The following is an 18,837-nucleotide window of genomic DNA, read 5'->3' as shown; positions in this document are numbered from 1 at the left end:
TTATTGGCACTATTATTCTCCTAGAGTGGATCACAGTTTTCCTATCAAGATACTCCATTCTCTAAAGATTGTTACCCCCCCCCGAGAATCAACATAGTATTAAAAATGACCTCAAAACCCTTTAAGCTTTGTCTGATTTATAGGGTGATCAATCCATCACTCAAATGACAAGCATTTATTAAGCATCTAATATATCCCAGTCACTGGGCTAGGTTCTGTGAATACCAAAACAAAGAGAAACAATCCCTGTTTTCAAGGAGCTGACATTTTTTATCAGAAAAAACAATAGAGAACAAATACAAAGAAATTTAAAGTGGAAAAGGGTTGTAGAAGCAATATCTTAATTCCTTCTCACATAAAGTCTAGGCTGTTTTTTTTGAAACCTCTCCCCCCCCCCCCCCAAACTTGATTGGCTCAGGGAACAAAAGGTTCTGGGTGTTGACATCATTTCCTGAGGAGAAAGCAGTCAAAAGAATGCTTGGTGGGCTCTTGGATACTTGACTGATAGATTAAGATGGCAGCATGGAGCAACTGAATCAATTTCAGGTACCCTCGATGCCCATCTTTATTGAATGTGCTTCTTCTCTATAAGTAAATGTGGTTTGGTAAACTTATTGAATGATTCTTCAGGATATCATTTTGTTCCACTAAGCTACCAGGGGAATGGTCTGAGTCAGGTAAAGTCCAGAAGAGAGGCAGTTAGCTGGTTTTGTTTTTTTCTTTTTTAATTGAAAAAAAAATTTGAAGTGGGGGACATAGAAGGTTGGTCAGAAAAGACAATAGAGAACGTAACACCTGATGTGAGTATTGAAGAAAGGAATTCTCAGAAGTGAGGCTGAGACAGGATACAGATGTGGAGAATGGCCAGTGACAAGATATGGAGTGAAATATGTGAGAAGCATCCACATAGCTAGTTTGTCTGGCCTGTAGATCACAGGAAGGGAAGACATGTATAACACGTTATAGAAGGTAGGTTGAGACCAGATTGTGATGAACTTTGAAAGTCAGATAGAGAATTACACATTTTATCAGACTTAAAATTGTAATGATAGCTCAATAATAATAATAACACTATTTAGCTTTCAGGGTTGTTTTGAGGATCAAATGAAATATTTGTTAAAAGTGCCTTTTACTGTATGAAATGTTTATTCCTTCCCTCTTTCAGAGAATCAATGTATTGTAAAGGTGAGTTCAAAACCCCTTAAACTTTGGTTATATATTAAGATCATTCAACTGATTGATTATATATTGATCTGGTTATATATTAGTTGGCTATATATTATTGATCATCAGTCAACCAAATGACTAGTACTTATTAAGGACCTAATATATGCCAGTCATTGGGTTAGGTTCTGTGAGTACCAAAACAAAGGGAACCAGTTCCTATTCCCTTTACTATTGCATATACTATTGGCCAGGCAATATGTTAAGCACTTTACACATATCTTATCTGATTCTTATAGCAACTTTGGGAGGCAGATATTATCTGCATTTTACAGTTGAGAAAACTGAGTTGTTTTTTTTTGTTTTATATTTTTCAGGGCAATGGGGCTAAGTGGCTTGCCCAAGGCCACATGGTTAGATAATTATTAAGTGTCTGAGGTCGGATTTGAAGCCAGGTACTCCGGACTCCAAGGTCAGTGCTCTATCCACTGCACCACCTACCCGCCCCATCTGAGAGTTTTTCAGAGAGATTTGCCCAGACACATGATAGGTCTCTGAGGTCTGATTTGAACTCTTGTCCTCCTGCCTTCTCTTTCAGCACTTTGTTCATATTTCATATCCATATTACCTCATGAGATCCACTGGAGTTGAGCAGAGGAGTGATATGGTCAGACATGTATTTAAGTCACTTTGGTTCCTGTGTAGCAGATAAATCTGAAAGAGAAGAGACTCCAAGGGAGTCTAGGGAAGAGTGCATTGCAATAGTCCAGGTGAGTAGAGGTGATAAGATAGTGGCTGTGTGATTAGTTATAAGGGGACAGATATAAGAAATCTAATGGAGGTAGAAATAGTAACTGATTAGATATGTGTGTGGTAAGAGAAAGATACTGAAGATATTGCTAAGTTTGTAATACTGAGAGACCAGAGGGATGGTAATTCCTTGAGAGAAATTGTGTCATCATTTTTATTTTGTTCTTTTTTTTAGGGTTTTTTTTTGCAAGACAAATGGAGTTAAGTGGCTTGCCCAAGGCCACACAGCTAGATAATCCTTAAGTGTCTGAGGTCCTATTTGAACTCAGTCACTCCTGACTCCAAGGCCAGTGCTGTATCTACTGCACCACCTAGCCGCCCTTTGTCCTTTGATTTTGAATATGACTAATGATAATATAGGGTTATATCTTGACTTGCCAATGAATTAAGTGTGACAGAACTGCACAAAGTTGTCAGCCTCACTCTCTTGGAGACAAAAGTCAGGACAACTGACAACAGCCTGGATACAATGAATGGCCTTGATATCTTTGGTGTCTGATTAAGTTCCACAGAATCTGTTTCAGTCACCTTCATGGCCATTGGAACAAACTGTTTTCAACTGTCCATTCCTGGGCTAAGGGTTGGAGTCTTCACATGCTGGGGGCAGACAACCCCATTAGTTACTGATAGGTTTGAGACCTAACTGTTTGTTTTCAACTTGTGTCAGCCCTTCTGTTGAGATGATTTTACCTAAGGATTGATTATCACACATACTACAGTTTATTGGAGGCACAGGTAAGAGTGGAGTGACATGTGGACCCCCAAGGTGAGTGAGCAGCCCTGAAATTGGTTCAACTAATCCTCAGAGATTCTAGACCTCCTTTAACACCCTTTACACATCCCCCAGGTCCCAGAGAAAGAGGGACATTCAAAAAAAGGCATGAGTATTCAGGAAAAGATTATTATCTTTGTTGTAAACTTGATGAGCTTGAAATGACTTCAGGACATCCCATTTGGAATATCACTAAGCTGGTGATAAAGATTTAATGCAACTCATATGTATATGCTTATGAAAAAATAGGAATATGCCTAGGTAGAAATCAGAGAAAATGTGTGAGATTAAAACTGGCAGTATACAGCAAGCTAACCATAAACTAGAATGAGATTTCCCCTAGAGAACAAAGATTCCAAAGCTCAGGAAGCTTGGTCTAAGTTCAAGGGAATTGGTTAATTGGGAGAATTTTGCTTTGCAGTTTATGGGAAATGGCACAAAGGACAAAAAAAAATCTCCCAAAGGAGATGAAAGGAACTTAATTTATGAATGGAAAGGAACAAAATCCACTTTAAAGGAAAAAAGTTGAGGTTTCTCTCTCTTCCCCTCCCCACCATACATAACCAGTCCCTAAGCCCATTGATCTGCCTGAGGCAAGTTTGTTTTCTAAATGAGCCACATATGACTCATAAATTTTTGATTTTTGAACTTTAGTAGAGAAGAAGAGATAGCACTATAACTGAAGGTGTTATCTGAAGTCAGAATCTGGAAGCCCCCAAAAGCTCCACAGTTATATATATATATATAACTTAATGAGCAATATCATTACATCTCTAAATGCATAATCAACTCATCACAATATAAATATGAGTTGCCCACATGCATATGTGTCCTAGCCAAAATGCTTTCTATACACATGCACGTTCTCTATTTATGTCCACTTTTTCCTTTGTTGGTATGTTTATACATGGAGAAGGTACCTCAAATTTATGGGGGAAATTTTTTATTGCTGTTGTTTATTTTTTAACTATTCCATTTCCTTAAGTGCCTTTGCTTAAACTAACTATGCCTTCTAACTCTCAAATGTAGACACAATAACGAAGGTTCATAAACTATAGAGAGTAAAGAGATCAACAGAGTCCTTTGAATCTTTAATGTCTTCTCTGGAGGGCCTTCCCATGTATTAGGTATGCCTCCAGATTCTGCAGTAGAAGAGGGAATAGAGCAATGAACCTGAATTCAGGAAGATCTATGTTCAAATTCTACCCCAACACATTAACTGCTTGACCTTAGGTGAGTCACTTTAAAACTCTGAGACTCATTTTCCATAACTATACAATAGATATACACTTATCTCATAAGATAGTTAAACCAAATGAAATATTATATGTAAAATGCTTTGCAAACTTTAAAGGATAAAGGAATACTGAGATGTTTATAATAATAATGTATATAATAAAATTAATCATTGAAATAGTGCTTGACACACGGTAGATGTTGAATAAATCCCTTTCCCATCATATCAATTGGCACTAGGTGGCCCAGTGGATAGAGTGATGGGCATGACATCAGGAAGACTCATCTTCATGAATTTAAATCTGACCCCCGACACTTATTGGTTATGTGTGACCCTGATTTGCCTCAGTTTCCTGATCTGTGAAATGAGCTAGTGACTAACCACTATCTCTAGCATGAAAACTCCAAATAGGATCATGGAGAGTCAGACATGACTGAAATGATGGAACAACAACAAAATGTGCTGAGCACTAGGAAAACAAAGAATAGCAAAAAATAATTCTTGTGTTCAACATGCAGCAATTCTTCCATTACATTAAGGTTTAACTTACATTTCATATAACTTTTTGAGAAAAAAGTTTGCTTGACTTTCTTTCTTACCCAGTGTCATAGTTTTTAGCTGTTTCTTTGTTGTTGATGCTGTTTTCTAAAACATCCCTTGTTTTCTAAGATCAATGACACCACAAGGTGATATCGTGACTTGCATGGAATTGGATATGTGAGGCAGAGTTATGCACAGTTGTCAGCCTCACTCTCTTCTGGAATTCTTCCACTGTATGCTGAAGCTAAGTGCAATTCCACAGACTTCACTTTGATTTGCTGTGCTTTTGAGCCCTCTCAGTGGGCAAAGTCTTGTGATATATAAAGTCTTTAGAATTTTCTAAACTTCATATCTTTGGGGACTTTTATTTTAGGTTTTTGCAAGGCAATGGGGTTAAGTGACTTGCACAAGGCCACACAGCTAGGTAATTATTAAGTATCTGAGACCGGATTTGAACCCAGGTACTCCTGACTCCAGGGCTGGTGCTTTATCTACTACTCCACCTAGCTGCCCCTCTTTGGGGACTTTTTAATAATCTAAAATCCCTCCCACATTGCAGGGTCACAAATTGATTCCCCAAACTACCCTGAATCAATAGTCCTTATGGGCTCTCTGTTGGTGAAAGCCATGATGTGGACTCCTTAAGCAGCAAAAGCCAAGAGTAATGTGAGTTTCCTAGCAAAAGTCTATCAGTGAAATTTCTGAATAATGTAAAATAAGATTAAAATAAGCCAAAAGATAGTATGTCCAGTCTACATCCTTGAATTCCCAGGACTCTAGTCCAAATAGCACTGATGGACTACTTTGGTATCTGGGACCAGACTTCAGTACTGAACAGAAAAAACCCCAAAAATATCACAGTCAATTCACAGTAACACACTCTATAATTCCTCTTTCCTTTGTCTGTTTTCTATAATTACCACAGGGGTATTGGGGGGGGTGTTCTATGAGGATTCAAATATATTGTCTGGTCTCCACCCCAGACTGCCCAAAAGTCTTCTCCACTTTGATCATTAAATTTTCTGACCTCTTTTTTTGGTATCCTGTTGGATCCCTTGTTTAGGTGAGTCTTGAATATCCTATTAGCCAGGAATGTGGGGCAAATGTCTTTCGAGGTAAACAAACATTTATAAACTAATTACCCCATGACCTTCACCTCCACAGTTTAGAAGTTTTGTTATTTGGCATAATTAAATAATAGGATGAAGGTATGATGAACAATTCTGGTTAACTCTGTCAACCCCTGTGCTTTAAATGATTTCTCTCCTCAATTCTTGCTCATTTCCATTCTCCCTTCATTTGCCTTTGTTAACACACACACACCGTTATTCATCAATATGTCCTATCTAAAATAAGAAGAGGAAAACTTGCATCAGCAAGAATGGCAGATATTTCAATTTGTCATAATGTTTTTCCTTTGCACCATGCATACTTAGTAAAAAGTTCAATTATTTTGAATTGAATGAAAAATAAATCTCTTCATACTTATGTAAATATTTTTGGAGTTATGTAAAAAAGTGCAATAAGCTATCTTCCTTCAGTAGATAAAGAAGGGGAATTTCCTTTCTCTTCTAGCTCTTCTCTCTTCCACTTATAAAACAATTTTATACAATGGAGTTGGGGGCTCTTAACAGGAGAAGAGCCAATAGGACAGTTGGGGAAAATTATCTTTCATTCACTCATTCCTAGATATGGTGTATCTCATATTGGATACATGTATTTTAGTGTATATTTTTAAAAAGTTCCATTTCTTCTATCACTTACACCCCACCTCCCCTCCTCCATCCATCCCCTTTCTATTCTTTTTCCTCTAGAGTAAGATAGATTTCCAAACCCTATTAAGTGTGTATGTTGTTTCCTCGCTGAGTCATTTCCAATGAGAATGAAGACTCATTTATTTTCCCCCTCACTTTCCCCTCTTCTACTCCATTGCAAAAGCTTTTTCTTGACTCTTTTATGTAAACTATCTTAGCCCATTCTTCCTCTCCTTTCCCTTTCTCCCAGTACATTCCTTTTTTACTCATTGACTCCATCTTTAAAATATATTGTACCTTCATGTTCAGCTCTCTCCTGTGCCTTGTCTATATATGCTCCTTCTAACTGCTGTATTAATTGAGATGGTTCATTTGAGTTATTGGTATCACCTTCTCATGCAGGAATACAAGCAGTTTAACATCATTAAATCCCTCAAAATTTGCTCTCCCCATGCATCCTCTCTATATTTCACCTGAGTCCTTTACTTGGAGATCAAACTTTCTGTTCAGCTCTGGTTGTTTCAACAGGAAATTTGAAATTCCCCTATTTCATTGAATGTCCATTTTTTCCCCCTGGAAGAAGATATTCAGTTTTGCTGGGTAGCTGATTCTCAATTGTAATCAAGCTCTTTTGCCTTCAGGAATATCATATTACAAGCCCTATAAGTCCTTAATGTAGAAGCTGCTAAGTCCTGTGTAATCCTGACTATAGTGCCATGATATTTGAATTTTTCTGGCTGATTGTAATATTTTCTCTTTGACTTGGGAGTTCAGGAATTTGGCCATAATATTCCTGGGAGTTATTTTTGGGGCATCTCTTTCAGGAGGTGATTGGTAGATTCTCTCAATTTCTATTTTACCCTCTGCTTCTAGGATATCAGGGCAATTTTCCTGTAGATATTCTTTTAAAAAATGAAGCCAAGGTTCTTTTCCTGGTCATGATTTTCAGGTTGCCCAATAATTTTTAAATTGTCTCTTCTGGATATGTTTTCCAGGTCAATTGTTTTTCCAATGAACTATTTCATGTTTTCTTCTACTTTTTCATTCTTTTGGTTTTGTTTTATTGCTTCTTGATTCCTCACAAAGTCATCAGCTTCCCTTAGTTTTATTCTGCATTTGAAGGAGTTGTTTTATTCAGAGATCTTTCTTATCTCCTTTTCTGTTTGGTCAGTTTTACTTTTTAAGGCATTCTTTTCATTAACTTTTTGAATTACTTTTTTTTTTCATTTGACCTAAACTGATTTTTAAGATACTATTTTCTTCAGTATCTTTTTAATATCTCCTTCACCAACTGCTGACTTGGTTTTCATGATTTTTTCCACATTGCTCTCCTTTCTCTTCCCAATTCTTCCTCTACCTCCCTTACTTGATTTTCAAAATCTTTTTTTGAGCTTTTCCATAGCCTGAGACCAATTCCTATTTTTCTTGGAGGCTTTGAATACAGAAGCTTTGACTCTGCCATCTTCTGATGTGTATTTTGATCCTCCATGGGACCAAAATAATTATCTATGGTCATTTGTGTTTTTTTCTATTTACTCATTTCCCAGCTTATAACCTGGTTTTGAAGTGTTTCCCAAGCTTTTGAGAATTATTAGGGCACTCCCTCAAGGGCCTTAGTTTCTTCAATGCCTTATGAGAGGCTCTGGCTGGTCTGTGGATGACCACAAGCACTCCCCTCTGCCCTGGAACTGTGAGGAAGGTCCCTGCTCCTCTATAGTAGTATGGGGCCCCAGACCGTGACCCGGATGTGAGTAGGAACAAAACACCAGTGTCCTGCCCCAGGGATAGCAGAGAGATTGTGACAGTCTCCCCTGACCTCTTTACCTCCCATGGACTGGGTGTTTCCCTTCTGGGTGGCTCCCAGCTTCCATTTCTGGGGCCAGAGCTGTGGCAGAGGTTTCCCACTGATCTTCCAAGTTGTGCTTAATGATCCCTGGGTTGGGAGGTCTGGAAACCTTTTCAGCTTCCCATGAGCCCAGGTGTCCCCAGGGACCCAGGCACCCCCCTACCCCAGCTGTTTCTGGGAGATTGGAGCTCATTTGTTCCTATTAAGCATGACTCTGGCTACACTGTAGCCCCTTTCAATCCTGGTAGAACACTGCCTTCCCACAGATCATCCAAGTTACCTTGGGCTGGAAAATTGTTCCATTGGGCCTTTCTGTGGGTTCTGCCTCTCTAAAATTTGGTTTCAGTTATAATTTTAAGGTTTTTGGAATATTTTGGAACAGAGCTTCTGGAAACTCCTGCCTTTATGCTGCCATCTTGGCTCTGCCCCCCTAAAAAGACAGAAAGAGATAGGCACAGGCAGCTAGACTATCCCAGAGAGTGTCTCAGTGAATAAGAGTACTTAACATGACCTGATCTTAAATCCTACTTTTGATGTTTATTAGGTGGATGAACAAGGATGTACAGTTAAATATGTTATATATAACTCTGAAAATGCAGGATACTCTTTTAAGTTTAATCTGCATTATGAATAATATCTTAAGTTCAGACAAACAGCAAAACAAATAGATTTTAAGTTTAATTTGCATTAATAGCTATTTTTCTAACTCTTAAGTCAAAGCAACAAATCAAATTATGATTTTTAGCACCTGCTGATTTCTGAGATGTAAATGCTTATCCTGAAGACTTGACAATAAGATTTTGAACCACGTTCATAAGAATCACATAAATAATATATATATGACTGCATACAAATCACTCTATCTCTGTGTATTAGTAAACTTGACAGGACTTAACCATCAAGTCTTAGTCCATGCTATTGGTAAAAGGAATTCCACGAGGCTAGTGAAGTCACAGATTCACATATGTAAAGATGATAGCTAGGTCAGTGGAACAAGAACTGGCTTAGAGGAAGAGGCCTATAGGTCAAACTGTACCTTATCCAATTTCAACATAGGTGAAGGTATAATCAATAACTATGGTTCACTGTGTCGACCCTTGTTGCTTTAAGTGATCTCCTCAATTCTTGCATAGATATATGTACTGCTTACCCATAATGTGTGGTGTGTTGTGTTTGTATGCGTGTGTGTGTGTGTGTGTGTGTGTGTGTGTGTGTGTGTGTAATTCCCACTGTTGTTTGGATAATTAAAGGTAAAGACTAATTAAGCCTCTTAATCTTATATTAGTCCCTTTATTTTGTGTTTGGTAAAATAATACTTGCCTTGAATATTTGTTATTCTCCAGATGGAAAAGAAATTTTATATTTTGGCTCTATTTTATCATCATGATTTTTTCAAATGCAATAGATGACAGAGTGTCATACTAAACAATGTAAAAGCTAGTATAAAATCAACAAAGCTGATATTTTTTCTTCTTATTCTTTAGTCTTATAATTAAAAAAAATAGTTTTATAAGGTCTTCCTGTGTTTTCTTCCATTTGTTTTGATTCCATTCCATCTAAAATTAGACATTTTGTTTCAGAAAAGTGATTTATTATTTTTTCTTTCAAATAACTATGAGTCCATATGTTGCAGACATTGACCTTTGGATAAAAGCTATCAGTGTGAGTTTGAATTAAATTTAGGGATTTTTTTCCATTTGAGATAGGCAATGGCTAGTAATTAAAGTGTAAGACTGTTTCAGTGAATCATTTTTGAATTAGAGAGAATACATTATTCAGTTCACAATTATTCAGTTCTATAGTTACAGATGTTAATTCAGTTCTGACCAGTAACAATATCCAAATAATATCCAAACAATATCCAAATAACCTTTTAAAGTTGTGTCTTCTATGTATGTAGTATAGGTATGTACTAACCTTTTCAAGAAATATTTTTTATTCATCAAGTATCTGTCTTTTTGAAAATGAGTGGAACAAATCAGATTCCCTTGCTCTGCTTTATTATACTTTCAATGTCTAATAACACCACATTTGTGGCAGTATAATAACCCCTTCAGCTCTAGGGAGTTTATGTGTTCAATTACAATTATTCTGTGCCCCCAGTTAGAAAAATTCCTAATTTTAAGCAGAGGTTGGATTTGCTGCCTAATTTTATTTTTACATCCATTTCTCATTAACCTCCAAACTCTTAGGAATTGAAAAAAAATTAAGTTTACTGGAAACATTGAGTAACAAAACAAATTATATTAGTGTTTGAATATAGATAGACACTGAAAAAAGTTGAGGAAGAAGATGACCGTGTCTTGAGACTTCCCTCAGTCTATATTATGTGCTGGGAGATATGGAACAGATAACCTTCCTCAAATATCTCCCTCTTATGCCACAACTCAGTCTACCTCTGTTGCTGAGGGTTGTGCTGGGCTGTAATGTTTATTCCATTCTCTGTGTTCCCAGTCCTCAGAATCTCTCCCTTGTTCTTATAAAATTCTTTCCTTTCAGGAAAATTCATTAGGGGCATAATCAAGTCTCTGACAAGATCCCTTTGATTGACTCAAGGAGATAAAGTGGCCTTTTTCACTGTCAGCTAATACTACAAGATATGTTCTTACCTAACAAAAGTAATCACTCGCAATTCAATAGGATAATCAAATGGGCCCAATCCTGAACAAAATCATTTCTCAGGAAATATTTTTTTTCTTAAATCAGGGAGTATTATTTTTTCAGAATAAAAAGGGGAAAAATCTATGTTCGCACTTTTTCCCTTTCTTCCTTCTTTGCTTCCTTGCTTCCTTGCTTCCTTGCTTCCTTCCTTCCTTCCTTCCTTCCTTTTTCCCTTCCTTCTTTCCTTTCTCTCTCTCTCTCTCTCTCTCTCTCTCTCTCTCTCTCTCTCTCTCTCTCTCTCTCTTTTCTTCTTTCTTCTTTCTTATCATGGTTATATGACATGGCCTCAATTCCACTTATACAAAATGACTAAGTTTTTAATGTGACTACCTCATTTTGATTATTGGCTTTTTCATATTTTGGAAGAGTAATGGAGAGTACATTTCTTGACTGAATATTGATAATTGATTTTTGAGAACTGAAATTCATTCCTTAGAAACAAAAACAGTATCTCCAAGTAAATTTATATGACTCTTTACTTTGTTAGTCAAGACTCTCTCTTTTTTTTTTTTTGGCAAGGCAGTGGGACTAAGTGACTTGCCCATGGTCACACAGGTAGGTAATTAGTAAGTTTCTGAGGCTGAATTTGAACTCTGGTCCTCTTGACTCCAGGGCTGGTGCTCTATCCACTGCACCACCTAGCTGGCCACTAATCAAGGCTCTTGATTCAATTAATAATAAGAATGAGAATTGGTATGTATAGAAAACTCTAAGAATATTTTCAAAATGCTTTGATTGGAAGACATAACAACCCTGTGGGTAGGTGCTGTTATTATCACTATTTTGCAAATGGGAAATCAGAGACAGAATGAATTTAAGTAATTTGCTCAGGTGTCACACAAATTAGTAATTATCTTAGGTAAGCTATGAACTGTCAGAATTAAAGACCACCCCTCTTTGTGTGTGTTTTTTTAATTCCTCTCTTTTTACTATTATTAGGAGACACCCTGTTTTCCAGAGCGTAAGGCCCAGCAAGCAAGCTGTGTTCAGCTGATTGTTTAACAACAATCCTTTGTGCTCTTCCCTCTGGATGAACACTGCTACAACTAAATCACAGAACTGATGAACCCTAAGATAACAGGCACAGATATGAAACCCTGCTATGAATGGACTTTTTATCACTAGGCAGCCTTACCTGTTGCTATTAGGCTTCAAAGCACACTGTTTGACTCTGTCCAGTCACAAATATAAATCAAGATTTAGACTTACTGCCTTGGGTCTCCTCCTGGAGAGGCCTTGACACATTTCTTGTATTCCTTCCCAAATGAAATAAAGAAAGCTTTTTGCTTATAACCTGTGTGAACTCTTTGTTATTTTTAGAGTTCATTGGTATTACAAAATCTCTGGGATTCTTTGGTTATTTGTTACTAGAGTTGATAGTCGGTGTCAGAAATGGGATCAGAAAGTTAACTTCTGCTGTGTCCTCAGTGCAATCTAAAGTAGAACACCAAAGAAACCTTTTAAGCTCCACTTGAATTAAGTGGAGAGTGGCATTGGGAGATTTTACTTTTCTGATTTCTTGAGTTTTCATCTATGGTAGAGATCTGCTCCCTTAAAGGATTGAAATTTTGGTTGTCAGGACTGAAGTAAAGATTCAACATCTCTTCTTGGTGAAGTTTGCTGACTTCATGGTTCAGATATTTGTAAAATGAGCTGCTAAAGAACTTGACTACAGGTATTTGCATTTAGTTTATGGAACAGATACTTGCAATTATGGCTCTTCCTCAGATGTTTTGTGGCTCTCCCTCAGAAGAGGTTTGTGTTTTTGTCCCTTCAATGACTTGGTTTCAATGTTCATCTTCAAATCTTTATGAAAGAGTACAACTTTCCCTCAGGCCTGTAAACAAACAGCAGATGATAATCCACAACCTGCAGGTATATAATTAATTGTTAGAGACTGAACCAAATGACTCCTATCACCATTGGCCATTTTAGGATTCTTTTGGATAAAAATCTCAATTAAGACAAGAAAATGGAATACCCTAATGGGATATTTTTAAATAAATAGCTATTTGAAAACACCAAATGGGAAAACCTTTCATAACTTAGATTCCCTTAGGAAAAGCATAGATAGAATTATCTTATCTATGTGTCTGTCTTATCATTTTGACTGTCTTTGTAAAATATAAAAATCTATGTTATAATTGTAATATTCATATATTCTGTCATCTTGAAAGATTTCTAAAAAAAAAAAGAAAAGAAAATATAGTCAGCCAGAAAAAACTCCTAAGGGTTGTAGCCAGAGTTTAGACAGGAAAAGGTTAATGAACTTTTATACTTGAAGCAATTGTTCCAGTAAGCAAGACTGACTCCCACTTTAGGTTTCTGTGAGAGATTAGGTTAAAAGAAAAAAATCCTGCAAAACACTTTATTTTCCCATTATTTCAGCTTTAGCTATGGTGAAATTACAAAAATAAAGTCAGGTAATGACTGTAAACTACTAATCTTTTGAAGAGTTAGTCTTTTTAAGAATATAGGGGAGAAGGGGTGGCTAGGTAGCATAGTGGATAAAACACTGGCCTTGGAGTCAGGAGTACCTGGGTTCAAATCTGGCTCAAACACTTAATAATAATTATCTAGCTGTGTGGCCTTGTGCAAGCCACTTAACCTCGTTTGCCTTGCAACAACCTAAAAAACAAAAAAGAATATAGGGGAGAACTGGGATTTTGGTAATTTGAGAAACTCACCTTAGTAAGTTTTAGGATATTATTCTGAAGAATTTGTTTTAAGGGGAAAAAATAAGAATTAAATTCTATAAAAGTTAAAAGTAAAATGACATTCTGAAGACAGATGGCTTCATTGTTTTAGAGTAATGAAGGACGGCAGCTAGTATGGAGTAAGGAAAAAAAAGTAATTTGTTTGTACTTTATAGACATCTCTAGTTAATCCTTTCTTAACCATGAAAAAAGATAAGATTGTTTAAATCAAAGATCTCCTATGACATCAACTCTCAATTCAGTAACTCTATCCTTCTATCCTGTTAATCTCCCTCATCTCAGACCAGCTTCCCAAATACAGATTTTTTTTAAAAGTTGGGAAAATGTAAGGAAAGTTGAATTACTTTCTGTTTGCAAAAATTTAGTAGCTGTGCTAGATAAAACTTCATTAGATTATAAATTGAACTTTTAAAAAATTTGACATAAAATGGATATTTGAAAAACCTTTAAATATTTGATGTACTTTTTGTTATAGTTTGTTATAAAACAGATAATGATATCAACAACAATAATAATTTTCAATTTACTGTAATAGTGAATTTTCATTTGAAATTTCTTGGCTATTATGAAAGTATATAGAGTGGTTTAAAGATGTAGCTTCAAGATATCAATGAAATGTTAACTGTTAAGAAAATATCAGGAAAGATATTAAAGTTCTACATTATAGTTAATGAGATTCTGCTATTTAAGTTCAGAATTCTTTGTACAGTAATTTACTTTTATTTTGAGTTTTGATTACAAGTATAATAGTCAGAATTGCCAAGTAGTCAATAGTAGAAAATGGCATGACCTTCTGAAGTCTGGGAATTGCTAAAAGTGAAAGTCTGTGACTGAGAAAATTTGGGGGATGACCTTGTCATGGCCTAAGATAGGATCTTCCTTTTTTTCTTTTGTGACTCTTTTCTTCACTGTGCTATATCCTTTCTGAAAAGGAAATTTCCCTATCTGGTTGATCTTGAGCCTTGCTTTTAACACCCTATGACTATATGACTGGCTATCAGATATGACTCCTGCCTAGAATCAAACAGATGTAACCGAGTTTTTCTCCCTATTAAGATATATGAGATTATTATAACTAAACCTCTCCTTTTCCTTTGATGACAAATTTCTATAATCAAGAATATTTTTTAGTAAAATACTGAATTTATTAAATAATAGAGTGATACTAGAGGATCCAGGCGGCTAGGCGGTGCAGTGGATAGAGCACCAGCCCTGGAGTCAGGAGTACTTGAGTTCAAATCTAACCTCAGACACTTAATAATTACCTAGCTGTGTGACCTTGGGCAAACCACTTGACCCCATTTGCCTTGCAAAAAAAAAAACAAACTTAAAAAAAGATACTAGAGGATCTCTGAGTTACTGTAATAGAATATAAAAATGAACATCTTATAATTTTAACTTATATTTGTGATCAGATTATAATATGGGGATGTTATTCTCCTAAAGGGGAAATGATTAGGCAAAGTGATAAGATGAAGTTGTAATTTAAAAGTTTTCTAAATAAATGGAATAGTAAATTTTGTGAAAAGCAATAGATTGAGACTGTTTCTCTAAGAGCAATCTAAATGTACATATGATTGGTTTCTAAATTTATCTATCATGAAAATTCAGGCTTTGAATATGTTTTAGTAATAAGTAAGGATTTTACATGTACATAGTATTGAAACTGGTAAAAATAGTGAAATTATTTCCTTTTTAAAAAGGTATGTCTGATAATTTTACAAAGCAGAACTCATTTTATGATTGAATCCTCATAAATTTTTATAAGATTCTTAATTCAGGTATAGGATTTAGGTAAGAATAGAAATAGCAGATGTAAATAACTAAAATTCTCTTAAGTTTAAAGATTAGATAACCAGATTAGGTCTGTATTAGGTCTAGTTGCTAGAAGAATTATCTAGAAAAGCTCTAAGGTTGGAAGCAGAGAAGCAGAAACCGGTTCAGACTTGTCCTGAGAATAAAGCCCATTGTCCAGGAAAAGATATCTAGTGACAAGATGACTACAAAATTGATGCAAGAAGTTTTCTTCCAGTTGTATATCTCAAGCAATATGTGTCTTATCTAAAAACTGGCCCTGTACTGATCCACAAATCATTGTTTCTAAGGGCTCCTAAGAAGTCTTTCTAACTACTCCAACAGTTGCCAAATTTGATGATTGTGGACTCAGAGTCCAGAAGAAAGATCTCACTCCTGAGTGAATAGGAAAAAACCTCTGGGAACCCCAAGATTCTTCTAGTATAGACTCAAAAGCAGCCAACACCCAGAGGAGATAGTTGTCTCAAGATTCTAGATAAAGTTTGAGTGCTGTGCTATTTTTTTTCCTGTTCTCTTTTATTATGAGCCCAACAAGGGGGCAGCTATGTGGCGCAGTGGATAGAGCACTGGCCCTGGAGTCAGGAGTACCTGAGTTTAAATCCTACCTCTGACACTTAATAATTACCTAGCTGTGTGGCCTTGGGCAAGCCACTTAACCCCATTTGCCTTGCAAAAAAATAAAATATTATGTGCCTAACAACCAAGGCTTTGATTCAAGGCATTTTCTCCTTCATCATACTTGGTTCCCCCTTCCCTTCTATTTTCTGCTTATAACAAACAATGGCTAGACAAGATATATTCTAATAAAATACAAATTGGGATGAAAAGAGTCAGACATGATTGAAAAGACTGAGCAACAACAACAACAACAAATACAAACCAATGGTCAGTTTATATTCAATGAGGTGTAGGTTCATTGTTCATGGTGCATTTTTTTTTGGATAAAAATGCCATTCCAACATTGCTAAGGGGGAGCAGCTAGATTTGCTACCTTAAACCCCAAGCTCACCAACATAAACCTACAACTGTCCCTCAACTCAAGGCCTTGTCCTGACCCAACTGGTCATCTTGGCTTATGCCTGTCACACCTTTATTGGTCAGAATGGGAGTGGCTATTTCAGACCACCCTCCCATTGGTAAGTACTAAATAAAAGTCTTTTGATTTGGATGAAATGATAAAGCACAAACTATATGCATGTCTTGCTTTTCCACAAAAGGTGTGGTCGTGAAAGTCCTATATCTAAAATTTATAAATTAGATCCCATGATTCTTTACAAGTCAGAAGGGAGTTGTCTTTAAATCTTATTGCTGTTCTTCATGGGACAGTGGCTCCTGATCCTTGAAAATCCATGTTCTTGACTTCCAACCTATTTACCATAAACCTATGAGTAAAGTAAGCTTCAAAGATGCGGAGAAAAATTCCATAGAAATATGAGACAGGGGCAGCTAGGTGACATAGTGGATAAAGCACCGGCCCTGGAGTCAGGAGTACCTGGGTTCAAATCCGATCTCAGACACTTAATAATTACCTAGCTGTGTGGCCTTGGGCAAGCCACTTAACCCCATTGGCCTTGCAAAAACCTAGGGAAAAAAGGGAAATATGGGAACAAGCAAGCGCAAACAAGTAGTTCTCAAAGAGAAAGGAAGGAAAGATGCTATCTATTTCACCTATCACTGAGCCACCTCACAAAACTGTGCCAAAGACTGGTTGGTGGTTGGCAATCACTTCTAACACCATTGCAGTGCCTTGGCTGATGCAATGGACAAAGAATTGGATTACTGAAGAGTTCCCACCTGGCAGATTGCATCTCCTGAGGCAACTGAGTATTAGAATTCTAATTAGAACTGCCAGGCCTATTTAGTTTCTAGGATTACTTCTCCCTATGTAGTAATTATCTTGTCCTATGGCTAACAAATATACAACTTTGATCCTCTAATCCCTGTGATTCAGTTACTCTTTCCTTAGATAAAAACCCATTTTTCTCTGTAATGGCCACCAGGCTATCAAAATTTTGTATGTACAGTGGGAAAGTCTGATATTGGTGATGGGGTGATCCTTTTCTCTTTGGCTCTTTGTCCCCACCTGGAGACAGTTTAGGAAACTCTCTTGAAGACTAATGGTGTGAAGTGCTTCAGTTCTCCAAATGTAGTTCATAGAGTTTTTTAATTTCATCTTAAAATACTCAAGGACTACTTTGTAAGGTAAAAAAAATGCAAGTCAGGTATAAATGGTTCTGATTTTACCCTACTAAAAATTCAGATGACAAAGGGATTACAAGAGCCAATAATAAAAGAAAACATACAAAACACTAAAATAGCTCTTAAGTTTTGCCTGAAAGGGAACTCAATTCTAGATTGTTAATAGTACAGCTTTTTGATAACCCCAAGAATTCTTATATAATCTTCTCCAAGATGGTTTAGTTTTTCCATGGAACATTCTTTGGAGACTACTGAACAATCAATTCTTTCCCATCAGACTCATGCTATCCAAGTATCTAATGGTAATAGTTGGGGGGTGAAAAAGTGATACATTAACATCCTCTTGTCATCTTCCCTCTCCTTCCTCACTATGATTTGTCTTTGTTTTTTCAGTTTAAGGGACCAAATTGATGATTCTTTCCCTTCTCCAAGAAATATCCTCATGAAGAAATATCCTCTAGTTTGTATTCAGTATCCTAATTCTGAAATCATTGTTACTGGGTTAGAGGGAAAGGAAACATCTCTCCTCACACTCTTGTTATATTCTGGTATTCTAGAAGAAGATGTGAGCATCTATAAAATGCAATTTAATTGTTGGAACTCTAAATAAGAGGCAGAGTGGTAGATAGAGAGCTGGTATTGAAGTCATAATACCAAATCTTGTCTCTGACTCATTCTACCTGGGTGACCTTGGGCAAGTTACTTAACTATTCACACTCTGAATTGTCCTCTGAATTGTGTGATCTAACCTTAAATATGTTTAGGTCCCCTCCATCCAAGTTTGTTTCTACTGCTTTCTCATGCAGCTGTAAGTCTTGAATTCTTATAAACCATGCCTATGAACAACAATTTCTGACAGATCTTATAAGTCAAGAAAGATTAGACTGTGATGATGTGTTTGTCTATTGTCACTAAAATCAGAAAAGTTTCATCATGATTGGCTCATTGAATGATGAATGCTTTTCTGTTCTCTGAACATGTGAAAAATCATCTACTAAGTTGAAACCTTACTGATATAATTACAGATATTTTATGGAAAGTAAGACTACACTTTATCCAGGAGGATCCACTGTAAAAAAAAAAAATGCTGCTGTCAACTACCAAACTTGTCATTTAAAAAAGTCAATAAACATATTAATTGCCTACAGGTACTCAACTAAGGATTAAGTGGTACAAGCACATTACTATCTGACAAGGGAAGACAATGCACAAAAGGAAGAGGAAAAGGGGAAGGGGCATCACAGGGTACTTGACTCAGTCATGATGTTTATTGAGTCAGATCAAGTAGTCAAGTAGATAAACCAAGATGCAAAATGGAGTCT

At 36.4% G+C, this 18,837-nt stretch overlaps 1 long non-coding RNA gene across 2 annotated transcripts; it reads left to right on the top strand.

Moving 5' to 3' along the window:
* The first annotated feature begins 465 nt into the window (after positions 1 to 465).
* Positions 466 to 12,058, top strand: LOC141493831 (uncharacterized). Of its 2 annotated transcripts, none has more exons than XR_012470330.1 (6): positions 466 to 546; positions 1,542 to 1,636; positions 1,763 to 1,934; positions 2,642 to 2,709; positions 3,776 to 3,979; positions 11,724 to 12,058. It is a non-coding gene; the product is annotated as an uncharacterized LOC141493831 (long non-coding RNA). The 2 variants fall into 2 exon arrangements; XR_012470331.1 differs by having other exon boundaries at positions 2,642 to 2,740.
* Positions 12,059 to 18,837: the final 6,779 nt, after the last annotated feature.

This window comes from Macrotis lagotis, chromosome 7, assembly GCF_037893015.1.
Source record: "Macrotis lagotis isolate mMagLag1 chromosome 7, bilby.v1.9.chrom.fasta, whole genome shotgun sequence".
Lineage (NCBI taxonomy): Eukaryota > Metazoa > Chordata > Mammalia > Peramelemorphia > Peramelidae > Macrotis > Macrotis lagotis.
Note: the sequence above shows the minus strand (reverse complement) of the source record. Positions and strands in the feature narration are given on the sequence as shown.